A 21823-nucleotide genomic window follows, 5' to 3' on the forward strand; every position below is an offset into this window, starting at 1 on the left:
TCAAGCTGAAATGATGTATAATGTAATTTTTACGTACGCAAATGTTGGACTGGATGGTCTTCTCATTTAAATCGGGTGATGGAGGTTGAATAGGAGTTTTGGTGTGCTGTAATGGGCAGTCATTTGTTGCCGAGTTATCTATCTTCCTTGAACAGTTTATGATTTACCCGGTCGGACAGTTTTAGGTTCGACATAATTTTTACAATGTTTTTACATTTTTTTACAAATCACGGGTTAACAGAGCTTGCTAAACAACACATGTTCTAGAGAAATCATTGATTTGAATTTCTTCTTGTATGTAAAAGTTGCAAAGGTTTGCCCATGGAGATTTTTGTTGATTTTCAAATGGTCCCTTCTGTTTTTGTCCGGTCGAATTTGAAGGTACCCGTATTGGAGCGGCGGTCACGTGATCCCAGAAAAAATCTTCAATTCGAAAGGTGATTAAGAAAAAAAGTCAAGTGAACGGCTTTAACTGGCATAGAAAGATTGAATGAAATGGCGTGGGAATTAATGCTTTAATGTGGGTGCAGGGACGGGGGGGGGGGGGGGGGGGGGGGGCTATTTGGTGTATGATACTCTATTGTGATGGATTAATTGCACATGGTATTGTTTGATGCTGCCCTACGTGTCAACCGGCATAATGGGCAGTAAGTCATATTTTGCGTTGTGTTTAGGATCTATTAAAAATTAAGAACTCGCTATTAATTATAAAGACAAAATATTGAAGGCGGGAGTAAAGGTGTACAAAGCACAACGGAGCGGGAGTAGAGGTAGAAGAGAAGGGAGGGGGCGAGGGTTGCAGCGAAAAAGGAAGCTTACAGGTTCCTAAATGGGAACTTTCGTCCTAGCTGGGGACTGATTTTAGCTACAGTCTTGTTTGCTGTAAGCTTACCATACTTTCTTTGGTTGTGTGAAGAGATCTAAGTGCGGACAAAGCAAAAAAGGAAGAAAGAAACGAGATAAAAAAATCACACAAACAAATAAACAAACAGACAGTAAATAAGTAATTGTTTATAAACAATGTAAAAAAATTCTCAATAATTTTTTTTTTACGTAAACCATTCATTGTTTACCTAAACAATTCATAGTTTACGTAAATAATTCATTGTTTACGTAAATAATTCATTGTTTACGTAAATAATGTATTGTTTACACAAATAATCACTTATTTCACAAAATAATATTTTTGGGGTGGATAAAGTGAGCAGTTGCTAAATAAATGATTGTTTACCTATATGATGCATTATTTAACTGCAGTTTTCATTATTTAGGGGAATCAAGAATTGACTTCTAAGCTTCATTTTTTATATTTAGTCAAGTTTTGACTAAATATTTTAACATCGAGGGGGAATCGAAACGAGGGTCGTGGTGTATGTGCGTGCGTGTGTGCGTGTGTGTGTGTGTGTGTGTGTGTGTAGAGCGATTCAGACTAAACTACTGGACCGATCTTTATGAAATTTGACATGAGAGTTTCTGGGTATGAAATCCCCGAACGTTTTTTTCATTTTTTTGATAAATTTCTTTGATGACGTCATATCCGGCTTTTCGTGAAAGTTGAGGCGGCACTGTCACGCCCTCATTTTTCAACCAAATTGGTTCAAATTTTGGTCAAGTAATCTTCGACGAAGCCCGGGGTTTGGTATTGCATTTCAGCTTGGTGGCTTAAAAATTAATTAATGACTTTGGTCATTATAAATCGGAAAATTGTAAAAAAAAAAATAATATTTATAAAACGATCCAAATTTACGTTTATCTTATTCTCCATCATTTGCTGATTCCAAAAACATATAAATATGTTATATTCGGATTAAAAACAAGCTCTGAAAATTAAATATATAAAAATTATTATCAAAATTAAATTGTCCAAATCAATTTAAAAACACTTTCATCTTATTCCCTGTCGGTTCCTGATTCCAAAAACATATAGATATGATATGATATGTTTGGATTAAAAACACGCTCAGAAAGTTAAAACGAAGAGAGGTACAGAAAAGCGTGCTATCCTTCTCAGCGCAACGAAAACCCCGCTCTTCTTGTCAATTCCACGGGCACTGCCTTTGCCACGGGCGGTGGAGTGACGATAATACGGTCTTGCTGCGTTGCGTTGCGTTGCGTTCAGTTTCATTCTGTGAGTTCGACAGCTACTTGACTAAATATTGTATTTTCGCCTTTCGCGACTTGTTTTCTTTGTGTATCTATCTATCTATACATATAATAAAAGAGAGTGTCTGTCTGTGTGTGTGTGTGTGTCTGTGGTCGCCATACCTCTGAGATGGCAAGAGGCAGGAACAAGATAGTGTGCACGTACACTCCCTAGGTGCCGCAGATGTGCACCTGGGTTTTAGTTTCTTGATTCATTGTTTCCTTTTTCAGATTATGGACCTCCCATTTATTGAATACAGCCTATATGGTGCAAGACCAGTTCAGTGCTTACTGTTCACCTGTCGCAAGCACATCATGCCAGTGATATTAGAGACTCGCTATTGCTCCTATGAGGGGAAGAAATGAAGAATGAAAAATTAACTGGACAGTTCCGGAAATTTCTAGAAGGTAAGGGAGATAACTCTTTTTTGTCTGTGGTCGCCATACCTCTGAGATGGCAAGAGGCAGGAACAAGATAGTGTGCACGTACACTCCCTAGGTGCCGCAGATGTGCACCTGGGTTTTAGTTTCTTGATTCATTGTTTCCTTTCTCAGATTATGGACCTCCCATTTATTGAATACAGCCTATATGGTGCAAGACCAGTTCAGTGCCTACTGTTCACCTGTAGCAAGCACATCATGCCATATGCTCCTATGAGGGGAAGTAATGAAGAATGAAAAATTAACTGGACAGTTCCGGAAATTTCTAGAAGGTAAGGGAGATAACTCTTTTTTTGTATCCAAACAAAGGAGGTAAAGCTAATCATAATGGGATAGCGAGTGTCTTAAATTGCAACAGGGCTCCGCTTACTCCCGGGCGAAGAGAAAGAGAGTGTCTGTCTGTGTGTGTGTGTGTGTGTGTGTCTGTCTGTCTGTGGTCGCCATACCTCTGAGGTGGCAAGAGGCAGGAACAAGATAGTGTGCACGTACACTCCCTAGGTGCCGCAGATGTGCACCCGGGCGAAGCCGGGCTTAACTGCTAGTACATATAATAAAAGAGAGTGTCTGTCTGTCTGTCTGTCTGTCTGTCTGTCTGTGGTCGCCATACCTCAGAGATGGCAAAAGATAAGCACAAGATATTTTGCATGCACACTGCCCTGGACCCACAAATGTGCACCTGGGTTTTAGTTTCTCCAGACATTGTTTCCTTCCTCGGATAATGACCCTCCCCATCTCTATCAATACAGTCTACATAGTGCAAGGGAGGTAAGTCATGCTTTGTCACCCACGGAAGGGAGGTAACTCTCATCAAACCAGTATACCGTGTCATTCTCAAGGGTTACCCCCCGCCCGCTATCATCCCGCCCACCCCCCCCCCAACACACACTAACCCCCTGCTCCCCCTCCCTGCCTTCCAGATCATCGCGAATAATGTTTACGAAACGATCGCCTCAGTGAAAGATCACGAGAATTTACAGATTTCTCTCCCCTGTTCAAAAAGGTATGACACGCTCACTCATCCCCCCCCCCCCCCCCCCCCGAAGAGAGAAACTTTTAGTTGTGGCTTGGCTCTTCTAAAAAAAAAGTCCCCCCCCCCCCCTTTCAATCCCCAGATCCAGTGATATTAGAGACTTGCTATTGCTCCTATGACGGGAAGAAATGAAGAATGAATAATTAACTGGACAGTTCCGGAAATTTCTAGAAGGTAAGGGAGATAACTGTTCACCTGTAGCAAGCATATCATGCCAGTGATATTAGAGACTTGCTATTGCTCCTATGAGGGGAAGAAATGAAGAATGAAAAATTAACTGGACAGTTCCGGAAATTTCTAGAAGGTAAGGGAGATAACTCTTTTTTTGTCTGTGGTCGCCATACCTCTGAGATGGCAAGAGGCAGGAACAAGATAGTGTGCACGTACACTCCCTAGGTGCTGCAGATGTGCACCTGGGTTTTAGTTTCTTGATTCATTGTTTCCTTTCTCAGATTATGGACCTCCCATTTATTGAATACAGCCTATATGGTGCAAGACCAGTTCAGTGCCTACTGTTCACCTGTAGCAAGCACATCATGCCAGTGATATTAGAGACTCGCTATTGCTCCTATGAGGGGAAGAAATGAAGAATGAAAAATTAACTGGACAGTTCCGGAAATTTCTAGAAGGTAAGGGAGATAACTCTTTTTTGTCTGTGGTCGCCATACCTCTGAGATGGCAAGAGGCAGGAACAAGATAGTGTGCACGTACACTCCCTAGGTGCCGCAGATGTGCACCTGGGTTTTAGTTTCTTCAAGTGATTCATTGTTTCCTTTCTCAGATTATGGACCTCCCATTTATTGAATACAGCCTATATGGTGCAAGACCGGTTCAGTGCCTACTGTTCACCTGTAGCAAGCACATCATGCCAGTGATATTAGAGACTCGCTGTTGCTCCTATGAGGGGAAGAAATGAAGAAAGAAAAATTAACTGGACAGTTCCGGAAATTTCTAGAAGGTAAGGGAGATAACTCTTTTTTTGTATCCAAACAAAGGAGGTAAAGCTAATGATAATGGGATAGCGAGCGTCTTAAATTGCTACAGGGCTCCGCTTACTCCCGGGCGAAGCCGGGCTTAACTGCTAGTACATATAATAAAAGAGAGTGTCTGTCTGTGTGTCTGTCTGTCTGTGGTCGCCATACCTCTGAGATGGCAAGAGGCAGGAACAAGATAGTGTGCACGTACACTCCCTAGGTGCCGCAGATGTGCACCTGGGTTTTAGTTTCTTGATTCATTGTTTCCTTTCTCAGATTATGGACCTCCCATTTATTGAATACAGCCTATATGGTGCAAGACCAGTTCAGTGCCTACTGTTCACCTGTAGCAAGCACATCATGCCAGTGATATTAGAGACTTGCTATTGCTCCTATGAGGGGAAGAAATGAAGAATGAAAAATTAACTGGACAGTTCCGGAAATTTCTAGAAGGTAAGGGAGATAACTCTTTTTTGTCTGTGGTCGCCATACCTCTGAGATGGCAAGAGGCAGGAACAAGATAGTGCCGCAGATGTGCACCTGGGTTTTAGTTTCTTGATTCATTGTTTCCTTTCTCAGATTATGGACCTCTCATTTATTGAATACAGCCTATATGGTGCAAGACCAGTTCAGTGCCTACTGTTCACCTGTACGTAGCAAGCACATCATGCCAGTGATATTAGAGACTCGCTATTGCTCCTATGAGGGGAAGAAATGAAGAATGAAAAATTAACTGGACAATTCCGGAAGTTTCTAGAAGGTAAGGGAGATAACTCTTTTTTGTCTGTGGTCGCCATACCTCTGAGATGGCAAGAGGCAGGAACAAGATAGTGCCGCAGATGTGCACCTGGGTTTTAGTTTCTTGATTCATTGTTTCCTTTCTCAGATTATGGACCTCTCATTTATTGAATACAGCCTATATGGTGCAAGACCAGTTCAGTGCCTACTGTTCACCTGTACGTAGCAAGCACATCATGCCAGTGATATTAGAGACTCGCTATTGCTCCTATGAGGGGAAGAAATGAAGAATGAAAAATTAACTGGACAATTCCGGAAATTTCTACAAGGTAAGGGAGATAACTCTTTTTTGTCTGTGGTCGCCATACCTCTGAGATGGCAAGAGGCAGGAACAAGATAGTGCCGCAGATGTGCACCTGGGTTTTAGTTTCTTGATTCATTGTTTCCTTTCTCAGATTATGGACCTCCCATTTATTGAATACAGCCTATATGGTGCAAGACCAGTTCAGTGCCTACTGTTCACCTGTAGCAAGCACATCATGCCAGTGATATTAGAGACTCGCTATTGCTCCTATGAGGGGAAGAAATGAAGAATGAAAAATTAACTGGACAGTTCCGGAAATTTCTAGAAGGTAAGGGAGATAACTCTTTTTTGTCTGTGGTCGCCATACCTCTGAGATGCCAAGAGGCAGGAACAAGATAGTGCCGCAGATGTGCACCTGGGTTTTAGTTTCTTGATTCATTGTTTCCTTTCTCAGATTATGGACCTCCCATTTATTGAATACAGCCTATATGGTGCAAGACCAGTTCAGTGCCTACTGTTCACCTGTAGCAAGCACATCATGCCAGTGATATTAGAGACTCGCTATTGCTCCAATGAGGGGAAGAAATGAAGAATGAATAATTAACTGGACAGTTGCGGACATTTCTAGAAGGTAAGGGGGATAACTCTTTTTTTGTATCCAAACAAAGGAGGTAAAGCTAATCATAATGGGATAGCAAGCGTCTTAAATTGCTACAGGGCTCCGCTTACTCCCGGGCGAAGCCGGGCTTAACTGCTAGTACATATAATAAAAGAGAGTGTCTGTCTGTGTGTCTGTCTGTCTGTCTGTCTGTGGTCGCCATACCTCTGAGATGGCAAGAGGCAGGAACAAGATAGTGTGCACGTACACTCCCTAGGTGCCGCAGATGTGCACCTGGGTTTTAGTTTCTTGATTCATTGTTTCCTTTCTCAGATTATGGACCTCCCATTTATTGAATACAGCCTATATGGTGCAAGACCAGTTCAGTGCCTACTGTTCACCTGTAGCAAGCACATCATGCCAGTGATATTAGAGACTCGCTATTGCTCATATGAGGGGAAGAAATGAAGAAAGAAAAATTAACTGGACAGTTCCGGAAATTTCTAGAAGGTAAGGGAGATAACTCTTTTTTTGTATCCAAACAAAGGAGGTAAAGCTAATGATAATGGGATAGCGAGCGTCTTAAATTGCTACAGGACTCCGCTTACTCCCGGGCGAAGCCGGGCTTAACTGCTAGTATACTATAATTCAATACAAGGTATCTCCAAACATCATTTATCAGAAAATGTTCGTTAATGTCTCCGGTTTCAATATTATCGTTCCTTCCTGCTCCCTCGGTCATTTTGAATTCCTTCGTGACGCGAACATTCTCCGTAGTTTCGAATATGTTTTTACTTTTCTCTTTGAAATGAAACGATTAAAGGAAGAGAAATGGAAAGACAGGCATGTTGTTAGGACATAAACAGAACAGAGAACATAAGGGGAAAAAACTGTGTTTCAACAACTTCAAGCAAGAAAATGCAAACACTAAACCATCCCGGCAGGGAAAAACCTTAATTGACCTTGACCTTTGACTGTGTTTGAGATCAGTTATTTTCGTACAGCAATTTCGACTTGTAAAATAAACAAAATAATATCCACACAACAGCTATTTAAAGATAAGAGTGTGTGGAGAGACCTTGTATTCAATTATAGTAATCACTGAAAGACATAAAACTTAGTTCAGAAGCGAATCCTAGAAACCCCTAAATAATGGAAAATGAACAAACAATGAATTATTTACGTAAACAATGAATTGTTTAGGTCAATAATGAATGGTTTACGTAAACAAAAAATTATTTAGAATTGTTTTACAATACAATACAATACAATACAATACAATAACTTTATTAATCTCTAAAAGAGAAATTGCATTGCTGAGCGTTTGTGTCCGTAATAATAACATACATAAAACATTCAAAATAAACATTTGTTCTTTGTCCTGAGAAAATACAGCACATTGGTTATCACATAAGAAAGTATATTAAAAATAAATTAACATGCATTCACCATCAACAATGCACAAACGAAAGTCAGCACCTTGCCGGTTATCACATATTGTCTAAGAGAGTAGAATAAGAGTATATAATCATGCAAAACAAAATCAACAATACTGAAACAATACAGAACACTGACCCCGTGCATCAGAGCGACAACACCAGCATCTACCGCCCCACCTGTTTATAAACAATTACTTATTTAGCACATGAGCTTCTAAATAATGATTATTTAGCTAAAACTGGTGAAAAAAACATGAAAAAGTATCCAAATAATTATTTGACAAATGGAATGCCATAAAAAACACAACTGTGAATGCCCCTGCTAAGGAGCCTTCTGTGTATCTAGATTCTTTTTGTTTTGCTTGTGTTTTTGGCTCACGTAAGTGTAGCCTATGCGATGATAAACTTTGTCTGTCTGTGCGTGCGTGCGTGCGTGCGTGCGTGCGTGCGTGCGTGCGTGTGTGTGTGATAGAAACTTTAACATTTCCGAGTCTATGGATAAAGCTCGCATAAGAAGATTACGTCTCGGTCAAAAGTGTTTGACGTGTGTGATAGAAACTATTTGAAGACGTCACATTATGACGTAAGAGGGTTAGACGTCACGCAAAGGAATTACTGAAAGTCTCGGTCATTGTTATTGTGAGCGGGCCGAGACTAATTGGCAGATCCAGGGTCTCGCTTTCTTGCACAGTTTCACCTATGCTTACTGTGTGTGTGTGTGTGTGTGTGTGTGTGTGTGTGTGTGTGTGTGTGTGTGTGTGTGTGTGTGTGTGTGTGTGTGTGTGTGTGTGTGTGTGTGTGTGTGTGTGACGGAGTGATTGAGTTTGTGTTACTGTTTGTCGATTTCTTACGAGAGCCTTGATGGCTTCGCCTCTTGTTTAGTCATGCTTCTAGCTTGACTCGCATGCGACTTTCCGTGGTGGTGGCTTCCCCTTTTTGTTCTTTTACTTTTATTTCCTTATCCCACTTTTGCCCCTATTTGTTCCCATTTTGCAGCCACCTCTGTAGGTTCGCGTGCGGGTCTAGCTTGCTCTTTATCTTCTAGTTTTCTTTATTAAGTATGAGCGTCCTGGTACGACCTTTGTTTTTGTTTTACTGACGTTAAATATTGTAACGAACAAATTTATAAACGAGAGTGTGGCCGGCGTTTTTCTGATATTAATTTCATGTGCCTGTATGGCTCACGCTGGACATCATGCTAGCCTATGGAGATTTTCCCCGGAGAGCACGGGACGCATGCTTTGCAACAGTAAAACCGTAGTAACGCGCAGTAACTTTTAGTTCACCTCTGTGGTGGATAGCCTGTATTCGTTGTCACTTGCTGGGAAGCCGTTCAGGGAACAACATGTGTTTAGTATAGATAGGTTTTTTGCTCTGTTCCTGGGACCAGTTTTATCAAGTTAATTTGTAATGTTCTGTTTAGTTGCTCGCCTTGAGCCTGTTTAGGTTATATTGATGCTGTCAAAGGCGAGTATCCATTTCTGACTCCATGTTGCTCTTATTTACCGAATTCGTGTAATTTTCGTTTCGAATCTTTGTTTGTTATGACTTCTTTCCGTTTCTGTGTCTTCTTTCCGTTTCTTTGTCTTCTTTCCGTTTCTTTGTCTTACGTTTTTATCTATGCAAGGGAAGAGCTGAGACTGTTCTGGTTTATTATGATTTGACTTTAAGCCAGTTTTTGTTTGCTAACCTTCTGTAAGATTTTGGTTCATGTTCGCGAGTCGTATTTGTATTTCTCCGTCCTGTAATGTTGGTCAGCTTTCCTTTCACTGCGTGTCGTTTCTTGTTTAGTTAGCCTAGTGTGTCCTACGTTTATTCTATGTAGGGTTTTCTAACATATTTTGTCTTGGTGTTCATGATAGCTTTGGTGATTTTTTCTTGATTTGCCGCCATCTTGTTTCGGCCGCCATTTTGACGTCCATCTTTGATGTTTATGTTTTTAGGACACCTTTGATGTTTAGTTTGATGTTTCGAATTCTAAGTTTAGTTTTTTCTTTTTATCAGTTTCCACCGCTCCGCGCTTCTCGCTCCACGCTCCACGCTTCACACTCTACTGTTCTGCGCTCTCACTCAAGCTAGTCATATCTACTCCACATTTTAGCATCTATTCACATTCTAAACTTAGATCAGTTTTTCCGCCACGCTCCTATATAAGTTACTTAGCTCTCCATAGGTTTATGTTTAGCTTTTTATATATTGATATTACGAGCTGATTCCGGATTCCTATGACATTGACAAGTATGACCATATCCACAATAAACTTTGATTAATCTTTCTATTCAAGTGTTCGTTTTGTTTTGAGCGCGTCGGTTCTTTGTAGCATTCAAAAGACATCTTCCATAATTTACATAAGTCATCTTCAAGATCTTACAGCAACTCAAGGGCAAGCACACAACATTTAGTCAAGCTCAGTCGAACTCACAGAATGAAACTTGAGCCACTTGAGCCACTGGACAGAGTCTTCCCCGCTGACACTTGAGCCACTGGATAGAGCCTTCCCCGCTGACACTTGAGCCACTGGACAGAGTCTTCCCCGCTAACACTTGATCCACTGGACAGAGCCTTCCCCGCTGACACCTGGACACACGTTTTCACAGATGGTTCCGCTGAGAGTGCAGTGAAGAATGGGGGAGGAGGTGTTTTCATTCGTTTCCCTGATCGAAGCTGCCTCACCAAATCCATTCCACCTGGGCAGCTGTCTGCCTACTTCAGGCCCGAAGTGTGTGCTCTCCTTGAGGCAGCCAGCACCCTCGACAAACCCGAGAGGCCACTTCAGCCAACCGTCTTCCTGACGGACTGTGTTCTCCTTGAGGCAGGCAGCACCCTCCACAAACCCGAGAGGCCATTTCAGCCAACCGTCTTCCTGACGGATTGTGCTCTCCTTGAGGCAGCCAGCACCTTCGACAAACCCGAGAGGCCACTTCAGCCAACCGTCTTCCTGACGGACTGTGCTCTCCTTGATGCAGCCAGCACCCTCGACAAACCCGAGAGGCCACTTCAGCCAACCGTCTTCCTGACGGACTGTGCTCTCCTTGAGGCAGCCAGCACCCTCGACAAACCCGAGAGGCCACTTCAGCCAACCGTCTTCCTGACGGACTGTGCTCTCCTTGAGGCAGCCAGCACCCTCGACAAACCCGAGAGGCCACTTCAGCCAACCGTCTTCCTGACGGACTGTGCTCTCCTTGAGGCAGGCAGCACCCTCCACAAACCCGAGAGGCCACTTCAGCCAACCGTCTTCCTGACGGACTGTGCTCTCCTTGAGGCAGCCAGCACCCTCGACAAACCCGAGAGGCCACTTCAGCCAACCGTCTTCCTGACGGACTGTGCTCTCCTTGAGGCAGCCAGCACCCTCGACAAACCCGAGAGGCCACTTCAGCCAACCGTCTTCCTGACGGACTGTGCTCCAGAGCCTGCACGAAAACAAGAGAAGTCAATGGCAACCCCCACAGAAACGGAAGGCCAGGTGTTACAGGGGGCTGGCAGCATGGACAGTCACACAGCACGGTGCAGGCCACTGCCATTTGCCCGGCGAATACACATTGTCGAGGGGGGGGGGGGGGGGGGCTGTAACCACTCTCCTAATCCGCCCCTGGATGTCAACAGTCAGGAAGGAAACAAATACTGGCGAGGTTTCCGACAATGTGTCCCAGGGACTGGGGGACTTCGAGTATCAACACATTTGGGTGTTTCTATTATATGAAGCAGTGAACACCATGTTACCCAAGCAGTGAACACCATGTTACCCAAGCAGTGAACACCATGTTACCCAAGCAGTGAACACCATGTTACCCAAGCAGTGAACACCATGTTACCCAAGCAGTGAACACCATGTTACCCAAGCAGTGAACACCATGTTACGCAAGCAGTGAACACCATGTTACCCAAGCAGTGACAACCATGTTACCCAAGCAGTGAACACCATGCAAGCAGTGAACACCATGTTACCCAAGCAGTGAACACCATGTTACCCAAGCAGTGACAACCATGTTACCCAAGCAGTGAACACCATGTTACCCAAGCAGTGAACATCATGCAAGCAGTGAACACCATGTTACCCAAGCAGTGAAAACCATGTTACCCGAGGAATGTTTTTATGTGTGTAACCGTCTCGCACTCATGCAGACAAGGCGGTGTGATGATAGTCCGACTTCGCTTTTTATTCACCATAAGGCATAAAGAATCACATGGAAAAAACCCTGAAACACATGTAAATAAAATAATGTAAACGTGGTGTTCCAGTACAATAAAGTTCTAAGATTGTAAATCAATAAATAATTAAATAGTTTACCTCATTTGATTCACATTAACATTAAAACAAATTACAGCTCTCACAAGTAAATGAAGTATGACATATACATCAAATATTCCATTTAGTTCAGCAACATTGCTTCACTGAGACATCGATACAAAACGGCATACACGTAAATATATGTATACAATGCAACCAATTTACAACATCAACATGTGAATCTGACATGCTGAGAATAATTTAACATGAACTCCATTCTTAAATAAAGAATGTCACACAGCAATAATAAATATCGCATACCTCAAAAATACTGTAGTTGTAGGTATGAGGGTTTCTCACTCCTCAGTCTGGCCAGGGTATAACCTACAAGCATTACATCAATTATTACTATGTGCACATCATATATGTTGACAATGAAAATAAATATCAAACTCAGGTATTAACAAGCCAACTCTTTTTTTCCAATAATAAAAATACATCATGTGCCTTCTTTCAGTAGCAATTGAGACTGACATTTCCCTAGACACATTATTCAAATAGAAAGTAACTTATGAACAACATGAACGCCATCAAAAATAAAGAAGCTGGCTCCAAACTAGTTTATGTTCACATTCCTTCTTTTCAACTAAATTCCAAAGCATTCAAACTGAACTAACTAAACTGGCATACAGTTATAATAAAACAATTTCATTCAACAGTCCTGTCACTCAATTCATTTAAGTCAATCTATTTACTAAAATAAAGCATTCATACTAGCATGATCTCACTTACCAAAACAGCAAAAGAAGTCTTGTACAGACAGGTTCAGGTGGTAACAATGCAATGACACTGACAGGTGTCAGCATACCAAAAATTGCAGTGAGCTTAGTTCACTCAAAAAAAGTAGTCTTCCAAGCCAACATTGGCAACTAAACTGCCAATGAGAGTACAGTTTGCATTATAAGCCAATGAAAACTTGCCATACAAACAATAGGCACTTCAATGAAGCATATTTTAACAAATAATAAGCAGGCAACTGATTCCTGCACAGGCACATGAAAAGATTATTCTTTTAAAGGACACAAACAAATGAAGTTATAAGTCAAAATATACTGCCTGCCACATACACCCCCCCGATAAAAAATGGCGTCCTCGTCATTTTACACAACATTTACACCGCATTGTCTAAAACAAATTAAATTCTTGTATATTTTGTACAGTTTATCCTGACACCACAACATTGATGATTGCTTTCACAATCCATTCAGGTGTATCTCCAAGCGATTTCAAATACTCGGCTTTCTGCAGCCACTCTGGTTGCTCTTGTTGACTCATATTCATGACGTAATTTCCAGAGTTCTGCCATGCCGGAGCCTGTTTCTCCCTGAGAGATCTTCTCGGGGCTGGGTTTGGAGGCACCCTGGGCTCCTCCTCCTCTTCACTCTCCTGTGCGTGAGTTTCCAATTCTTCCGCTGAATCCAAAGGTTCCTGTGGATCCTGTTCCTCTTGGGTACCCTCCTGATCAGATACATTCTCCTCCCGATCGATCTCAGTGTCGTCGGAAATTGAACTGTGGGCGTCCCCACTGTGATCAGAGTCTTCAGTGTCACTCACTCGAGTCATCTTTGGGATTACTCGTTCTAATACTTCATTGAAATCACTGGAGTCACTGGTGTCATTGTCTTCTCCTGATGTGTCTTCGGTGTCTTGTGAACTTTCTGACACAGCTACTCCCTTCCGGCGCAATCTTCTTGACTGGCGCTGCCTTGCTTGTTGAGGTGGAACCTCTTCCCTTGGTAGTTCTGGCTGATCTAACCTTGTTCCTAGTGGTAGTTCTGGCTGATCTAACCTTGTTCCTAGTGGTAGTTCTGGCTGATCTAACCTTGTTCCTAGTGGTAGTTCTGGCTGATCTAACCTTGTTCCTAGTGGTAGTTCTGGCTGATCTAACCTTGTTCCTAGTGGTAGTTCTGGCTGATCTAACCTTGTTCCTAGTGGTAGTTCTGGCTGATCTAACCTTGTTCCTAGTGGTAGTTCTGGCTGATCTAACCTTGTTCCAAGTGGTAGTTCTGGCTGATCTAACCTTGTTCCTAGTGGTAGTTCTGGCTGATCTAACCTTGTTCCTAGTGGTAGTTCTGGCTGATCTAACCTTGTTCCTAGTGGTAGTTCTGGCTGATCTAACCTTGTTCCTAGTGGTAGTTCTGGCTGATCTAACCTTGTTCCAAGTGGTAGTTCTGGCTGATCTAACCTTGTTCCTAGTGGTAGTTCTGGCTGATCTAACCTTGTTCCTAGTGGTAGTTCTGGCTGATCTAACCTTGTTCCTAGTGGTAGTTCTGGCTGATCTAACCTTGTTCCTAGTGGTAGTTCTGGCTGATCTAACCTTGTTCCTAGTGGTAGTTCTGGCTGATCTAACCTTGTTCCTAGTGGTAGTTCTGGCTGATCTAACCTTGTTCCTAGTGGTAGTTCTGGCTGATCTAACCTTGTTCCTAGTGGTAGTTCTGGCTGATCTAACCTTGTTCCTAGTGGTAGTTCTGGCTGATCTAACCTTGTTCCTAGTGGTAGTTCTGGCTGATCTAACCTTGTTCCAAGTGGTAGTTCTGGCTGATCTAACCTTGTTCCTAGTGGTAGTTCTGGCTGATCTAACCTTGTTCCTAGTGGTAGTTCTGGCTGATCTAACCTTGTTCCTAGTGGTAGTTCTGGCTGATCTAACCTTGTTCCTAGTGGTAGTTCTGGCTGATCTAACCTTGTTCCTAGTGGTAGTTCTGGCTGATCTAACCTTGTTCCTAGTGGTAGTTCTGGCTGATCTAACCTTGTTCCAAGTGGTAGTTCTGGCTGATCTAACCTTGTTCCTAGTGGTAGTTCTGGCTGATCTAACCTTGTTCCTAGTGGTAGTTCTGGCTGATCTAACCTTGTTCCTAGTGGTAGTTCTGGCTGATCTAACCTTGTTCCTAGTGGTAGTTCTGGCTGATCTAACCTTGTTCCTAGTGGTAGTTCTGGCTGATCTAACCTTGTTCCTAGTGGTAGTTCTGGCTGATCTAACCTTGTTCCTAGTGGTAGTTCTGGCTGATCTAACCTTGTTCCTAGTGGTAGTTCTGGCTGATCTAACCTTGTTCCTAGTGGTAGTTCTGGCTGATCTAACCTTGTTCCTAGTGGTAGTTCTGGCTGATCTAACCTTGTTCCTAGTGGTAGTTCTGGCTGATCTAACCTTGTTCCTAGTGGTAGTTCTGGCTGATCTAACCTTGTTCCTAGTGGTAGTTCTGGCTGATCTAACCTTGTTCCTAGTGGTAGTTCTGGCTGATCTAACCTTGTTCCTAGTGGTAGTTCTGGCTGATCTAACCTTGTTCCTAGTGGTAGTTCTGGCTGATCTAACCTTGTTCCTAGTGGTAGTTCTGGCTGATCTAACCTTGTTCCTAGTGGTAGTTCTGGCTGATCTAACCTTGTTCCTAGTGGTAGTTCTGGCTGATCTAACCTTGTTCCTAGTGGTAGTTCTGGCTGATCTAACCTTGTTCCAAGTGGTAGTTCTGGCTGATCTAACCTTGTTCCTAGTGGTAGTTCTGGCTGATCTAACCTTGTTCCTAGTGGTAGTTGTGGCTGATCTAACCTTGTTCCTAGTGGTAGTTCTGGCTGATCTAACCTTGTTCCTAGTGGTAGTTCTGGCTGATCTAACCTTGTTCCTAGTGGTAGTTGTGGCTGATCTAACCTTGTTCCTAGTGGTAGTTGTGGCTGATCTAACCTTGTTCCTAGTGGTAGTTCTGGCTGATCTAACCTTGTTCCTAGTGGTAGTTCTGGCTGATCTAACCTTGTTCCTAGTGGTAGTTGTGGCTGATCTAACCTTGTTCCTAGTGGTAGTTCTGGCTGATCTAACCTTGTTCCTAGTGGTAGTTCTGGCTGATCTAACCTTGTTCCTAGTGGTAGTTCTGGCTGATCTAACCTTGTTCCTAGTGGTAGTTCTGGCTGATCTAACCTTGTTCCTAGTGGTAGTTCTGGCTGATCTAACCTTGTTCCAAGTGGTAGTTCTGGCTGATCTAACCTTGTTCCTAGTGGTAGTTCTGGCTGATCTAACCTTGTTCCTAGTGGTAGTTCTGGCTGATCTAACCTTGTTCCTAGTGGTAGTTCTGGCTGATCTAACCTTGTTCCTAGTGGTAGTTCTGGCTGATCTAACCTTGTTCCTAGTGGTAGTTCTGGCTGATCTAACCTTGTTCCTAGTGGTAGTTCTGGCTGATCTAACCTTGTTCCTAGTGGTAGTTCTGGCTGATCTAACCTTGTTCCTAGTGGTAGTTCTGGCTGATCTAACCTTGTTCCTAGTGGTAGTTGTGGCTGATCTAACCTTGTTCCTAGTGGTAGTTCTGGCTGATCTAACCTTGTTCCTAGTGGTAGTTCTGGCTGATCTAACCTTGTTCCTAGTGGTAGTTGTGGCTGATCTAACCTTGTTCCTAGTGGTAGTTGTGGCTGATCTAACCTTGTTCCTAGTGGTAGTTCTGGCTGATCTAACCTTGTTCCTAGTGGTAGTTCTGGCTGATCTAACCTTGTTCCTAGTGGTAGTTGTGGCTGATCTAACCTTGTTCCTAGTGGTAGTTCTGGCTGATCTAACCTTGTTCCTAGTGGTAGTTCTGGCTGATCTAACCTTGTTCCAAGTGGTAGTTCTGGCTGATCTAACCTTGTTCCAAGTGGTAGTTCTGGCTGATCTAACCTTGTTCCTAGTGGTAGTTCTGGCTGATCTAACCTTGTTCCAAGTGGTAGTTCTGGCTGATCTAACCTTGTTCCTAGTGGTAGTTCTGGCTGATCTAACCTTGTTCCTAGTGGTAGTTCTGGCTGATCTAACCTTGTTCCTAGTGGTAGTTCTGGCTGATCTAACCTTGTTCCTAGTGGTAGTTGTGGCTGATCTAACCTTGTTCCTAGTGGTAGTTCTGGCTGATCTAACCTTGTTCCTAGTGGTAGTTCTGGCTGATCTAACCTTGTTCCTAGTGGTAGTTCTGGCTGATCTAACCTTGTTCCTAGTGGTAGTTGTGGCTGATCTAACCTTGTTCCTAGTGGTAGTTCTGGCTGATCTAACCTTGTTCCTAGTGGTAGTTGTGGCTGATCTAACCTTGTTCCTAGTGGTAGTTCTGGCTGATCTAACCTTGTTCCAAGTGGTAGTTGTGGCTGATCTAACCTTGTTCCTAGTGGTAGTTCTGGCTGATCTAACCTTGTTCCTAGTGGTAGTTCTGGCTGATCTAACCTTGTTCCTAGTGGTAGTTCTGGCTGATCTAACCTTGTTCCTAGTGGTAGTTCTGGCTGATCTAACCTTGTTCCTAGTGGTAGTTGTGGCTGATCTAACCTTGTTCCTAGTGGTAGTTCTGGCTGATCTAACCTTGTTCCTAGTGGTAGTTCTGGCTGATCTAACCTTGTTCCTAGTGGTAGTTCTGGCTGATCTAACCTTGTTCCTAGTGGTAGTTCTGGCTGATCTAACCTTGTTCCTAGTGGTAGTTCTGGCTGATCTAACCTTGTTCCTAGTGGTAGTTCTGGCTGATCTAACCTTGTTCCTAGTGGTAGTTCTGGCTGATCTAACCTTGTTCCTAGTGGTAGTTCTGGCTGATCTAACCTTGTTCCTAGTGGTAGTTCTGGCTGATCTAACCTTGTTCCTAGTGGTAGTTCTGGCTGATCTAACCTTGTTCCTAGTGGTAGTTCTGGCTGATCTAACCTTGTTCCTAGTGGTAGTTCTGGCTGATCTAACCTTGTTCCTAGTGGTAGTTCTGGCTGATCTAACCTTGTTCCTAGTGGTAGTTCTGGCTGATCTAACCTTGTTCCTAGTGGTAGTTCTGGCTGATCTAACCTTGTTCCTAGTGGTAGTTCTGGCTGATCTAACCTTGTTCCTAGTGGTAGTTGTGGCTGATCTAACCTTGTTCCTAGTGGTAGTTCTGGCTGATCTAACCTTGTTCCTAGTGGTAGTTCTGGCTGATCTAACCTTGTTCCTAGTGGTAGTTCTGGCTGATCTAACCTTGTTCCTAGTGGTAGTTCTGGCTGATCTAACCTTGTTCCTAGTGGTAGTTCTGGCTGATCTAACCTTGTTCCTAGTGGTAGTTCTGGCTGATCTAACCTTGTTCCTAGTGGTAGTTCTGGCTGATCTAACCTTGTTCCTAGTGGTAGTTCTGGCTGATCTAACCTTGTTCCTAGTGGTAGTTCTGGCTGATCTAACCTTGTTCCTAGTGGTAGTTCTGGCTGATCTAACCTTGTTCCTAGTGGTAGTTCTGGCTGATCTAACCTTGTTCCTAGTGGTAGTTCTGGCTGATCTAACCTTGTTCCTAGTGGTAGTTCTGGCTGATCTAACCTTGTTCCTAGTGGTAGTTCTGGCTGATCTAACCTTGTTCCTAGTGGTAGTTCTGGCTGATCTAACCTTGTTCCTAGTGGTAGTTCTGGCTGATCTAACCTTGTTCCTAGTGGTAGTTCTGGCTGATCTAACCTTGTTCCTAGTGGTAGTTGTGGCTGATCTAACCTTGTTCCTAGTGGTAGTTCTGGCTGATCTAACCTTGTTCCTAGTGGTAGTTGTGGCTGATCTAACCTTGTTCCTAGTGGTAGTTCTGGCTGATCTAACCTTGTTCCTAGTGGTAGTTGTGGCTGATCTAACCTTGTTCCTAGTGGTAGTTCTGGCTGATCTAACCTTGTTCCTAGTGGTAGTTGTGGCTGATCTAACCTTGTTCCTAGTGGTAGTTGTGGCTGATCTAACCTTGTTCCTAGTGGTAGTTCTGGCTGATCTAACCTTGTTCCTAGTGGTAGTTCTGGCTGATCTAACCTTGTTCCTAGTGGTAGTTCTGGCTGATCTAACCTTGTTCCTAGTGGTAGTTCTGGCTGATCTAACCTTGTTCCTAGTGGTAGTTCTGGCTGATCTAACCTTGTTCCTAGTGGTAGTTCTGGCTGATCTAACCTTGTTCCTAGTGGTAGTTCTGGCTGATCTAACCTTGTTCCTAGTGGTAGTTCTGGCTGATCTAACCTTGTTCCTAGTGGTAGTTCTGGCTGATCTAACCTTGTTCCTAGTGGTAGTTCTGGCTGATCTAACCTTGTTCCTAGTGGTAGTTCTGGCTGATCTAACCTTGTTCCTAGTGGTAGTTCTGGCTGATCTAACCTTGTTCCTAGTGGTAGTTCTGGCTGATCTAACCTTGTTCCTAGTGGTAGTTCTGGCTGATCTAACCTTGTTCCTAGTGGTAGTTCTGGCTGATCTAACCTTGTTCCTAGTGGTAGTTCTGGCTGATCTAACCTTGTTCCTAGTGGTAGTTCTGGCTGATCTAACCTTGTTCCTAGTGGTAGTTCTGGCTGATCTAACCTTGTTCCTAGTGGTAGTTCTGGCTGATCTAACCTTGTTCCTAGTGGTAGTTCTGGCTGATCTAACCTTGTTCCTAGTGGTAGTTCTGGCTGATCTAACCTTGTTCCTAGTGGTAGTTCTGGCTGATCTAACCTTGTTCCTAGTGGTAGTTGTGGCTGATCTAACCTTGTTCCTAGTGGTAGTTCTGGCTGATCTAACCTTGTTCCTAGTGGTAGTTCTGGCTGATCTAACCTTGTTCCTAGTGGTAGTTCTGGCTGATCTAACCTTGTTCCTAGTGGTAGTTCTGGCTGATCTAACCTTGTTCCTAGTGGTAGTTCTGGCTGATCTAACCTTGTTCCTAGTGGTAGTTCTGGCTGATCTAACCTTGTTCCTAGTGGTAGTTCTGGCTGATCTAACCTTGTTCCTAGTGGTAGTTCTGGCTGATCTAACCTTGTTCCTAGTGGTAGTTCTGGCTGATCTAACCTTGTTCCTAGTGGTAGTTCTGGCTGATCTAACCTTGTTCCTAGTGGTAGTTCTGGCTGATCTAACCTTGTTCCTAGTGGTAGTTCTGGCTGATCTAACCTTGTTCCTAGTGGTAGTTCTGGCTGATCTAACCTTGTTCCTAGTGGTAGTTCTGGCTGATCTAACCTTGTTCCTAGTGGTAGTTCTGGCTGATCTAACCTTGTTCCTAGTGGTAGTTCTGGCTGATCTAACCTTGTTCCTAGTGGTAGTTCTGGCTGATCTAACCTTGTTCCTAGTGGTAGTTCTGGCTGATCTAACCTTGTTCCTAGTGGTAGTTCTGGCTGATCTAACCTTGTTCCTAGTGGTAGTTCTGGCTGATCTAACCTTGTTCCTAGTGGTAGTTCTGGCTGATCTAACCTTGTTCCTAGTGGTAGTTCTGGCTGATCTAACCTTGTTCCTAGTGGTAGTTCTGGCTGATCTAACCTTGTTCCTAGTGGTAGTTCTGGCTGATCTAACCTTGTTCCTAGTGGTAGTTCTGGCTGATCTAACCTTGTTCCTAGTGGTAGTTCTGGCTGATCTAACCTTGTTCCTAGTGGTAGTTCTGGCTGATCTAACCTTGTTCCTAGTGGTAGTTCTGGCTGATCTAACCTTGTTCCTAGTGGTAGTTCTGGCTGATCTAACCTTGTTCCTAGTGGTAGTTCTGGCTGATCTAACCTTGTTCCTAGTGGTAGTTCTGGCTGATCTAACCTTGTTCCTAGTGGTAGTTCTGGCTGATCTAACCTTGTTCCTAGTGGTAGTTCTGGCTGATCTAACCTTGTTCCTAGTGGTAGTTCTGGCTGATCTAACCTTGTTCCTAGTGGTAGTTCTGGCTGATCTAACCTTGTTCCTAGTGGTAGTTCTGGCTGATCTAACCTTGTTCCTAGTGGTAGTTCTGGCTGATCTAACCTTGTTCCTAGTGGTAGTTCTGGCTGATCTAACCTTGTTCCTAGTGGTAGTTCTGGCTGATCTAACCTTGTTCCTAGTGGTAGTTCTGGCTGATCTAACCTTGTTCCTAGTGGTAGTTCTGGCTGATCTAACCTTGTTCCTAGTGGTAGTTCTGGCTGATCTAACCTTGTTCCTAGTGGTAGTTCTGGCTGATCTAACCTTGTTCCTAGTGGTAGTTCTGGCTGATCTAACCTTGTTCCTAGTGGTAGTTCTGGCTGATCTAACCTTGTTCCTAGTGGTAGTTCTGGCTGATCTAACCTTGTTCCTAGTGGTAGTTCTGGCTGATCTAACCTTGTTCCTAGTGGTAGTTCTGGCTGATCTAACCTTGTTCCTAGTGGTAGTTCTGGCTGATCTAACCTTGTTCCTAGTGGTAGTTCTGGCTGATCTAACCTTGTTCCTAGTGGTAGTTCTGGCTGATCTAACCTTGTTCCTAGTGGTAGTTCTGGCTGATCTAACCTTGTTCCTAGTGGTAGTTCTGGCTGATCTAACCTTGTTCCTAGTGGTAGTTCTGGCTGATCTAACCTTGTTCCTAGTGGTAGTTCTGGCTGATCTAACCTTGTTCCTAGTGGTAGTTCTGGCTGATCTAACCTTGTTCCTAGTGGTAGTTCTGGCTGATCTAACCTTGTTCCTAGTGGTAGTTCTGGCTGATCTAACCTTGTTCCTAGTGGTAGTTCTGGCTGATCTAACCTTGTTCCTAGTGGTAGTTCTGGCTGATCTAACCTTGTTCCTAGTGGTAGTTCTGGCTGATCTAACCTTGTTCCTAGTGGTAGTTCTGGCTGATCTAACCTTGTTCCTAGTGGTAGTTCTGGCTGATCTAACCTTGTTCCTAGTGGTAGTTCTGGCTGATCTAACCTTGTTCCTAGTGGTAGTTCTGGCTGATCTAACCTTGTTCCTAGTGGTAGTTCTGGCTGATCTAACCTTGTTCCTAGTGGTAGTTCTGGCTGATCTAACCTTGTTCCTAGTGGTAGTTCTGGCTGATCTAACCTTGTTCCTAGTGGTAGTTCTGGCTGATCTAACCTTGTTCCTAGTGGTAGTTCTGGCTGATCTAACCTTGTTCCTAGTGGTAGTTCTGGCTGATCTAACCTTGTTCCTAGTGGTAGTTCTGGCTGATCTAACCTTGTTCCTAGTGGTAGTTCTGGCTGATCTAACCTTGTTCCTAGTGGTAGTTCTGGCTGATCTAACCTTGTTCCTAGTGGTAGTTCTGGCTGAT

This window comes from Littorina saxatilis, linkage group LG16 (genome assembly GCF_037325665.1).
Source record: "Littorina saxatilis isolate snail1 linkage group LG16, US_GU_Lsax_2.0, whole genome shotgun sequence".
Classification (NCBI taxonomy): domain Eukaryota; kingdom Metazoa; phylum Mollusca; class Gastropoda; order Littorinimorpha; family Littorinidae; genus Littorina; species Littorina saxatilis.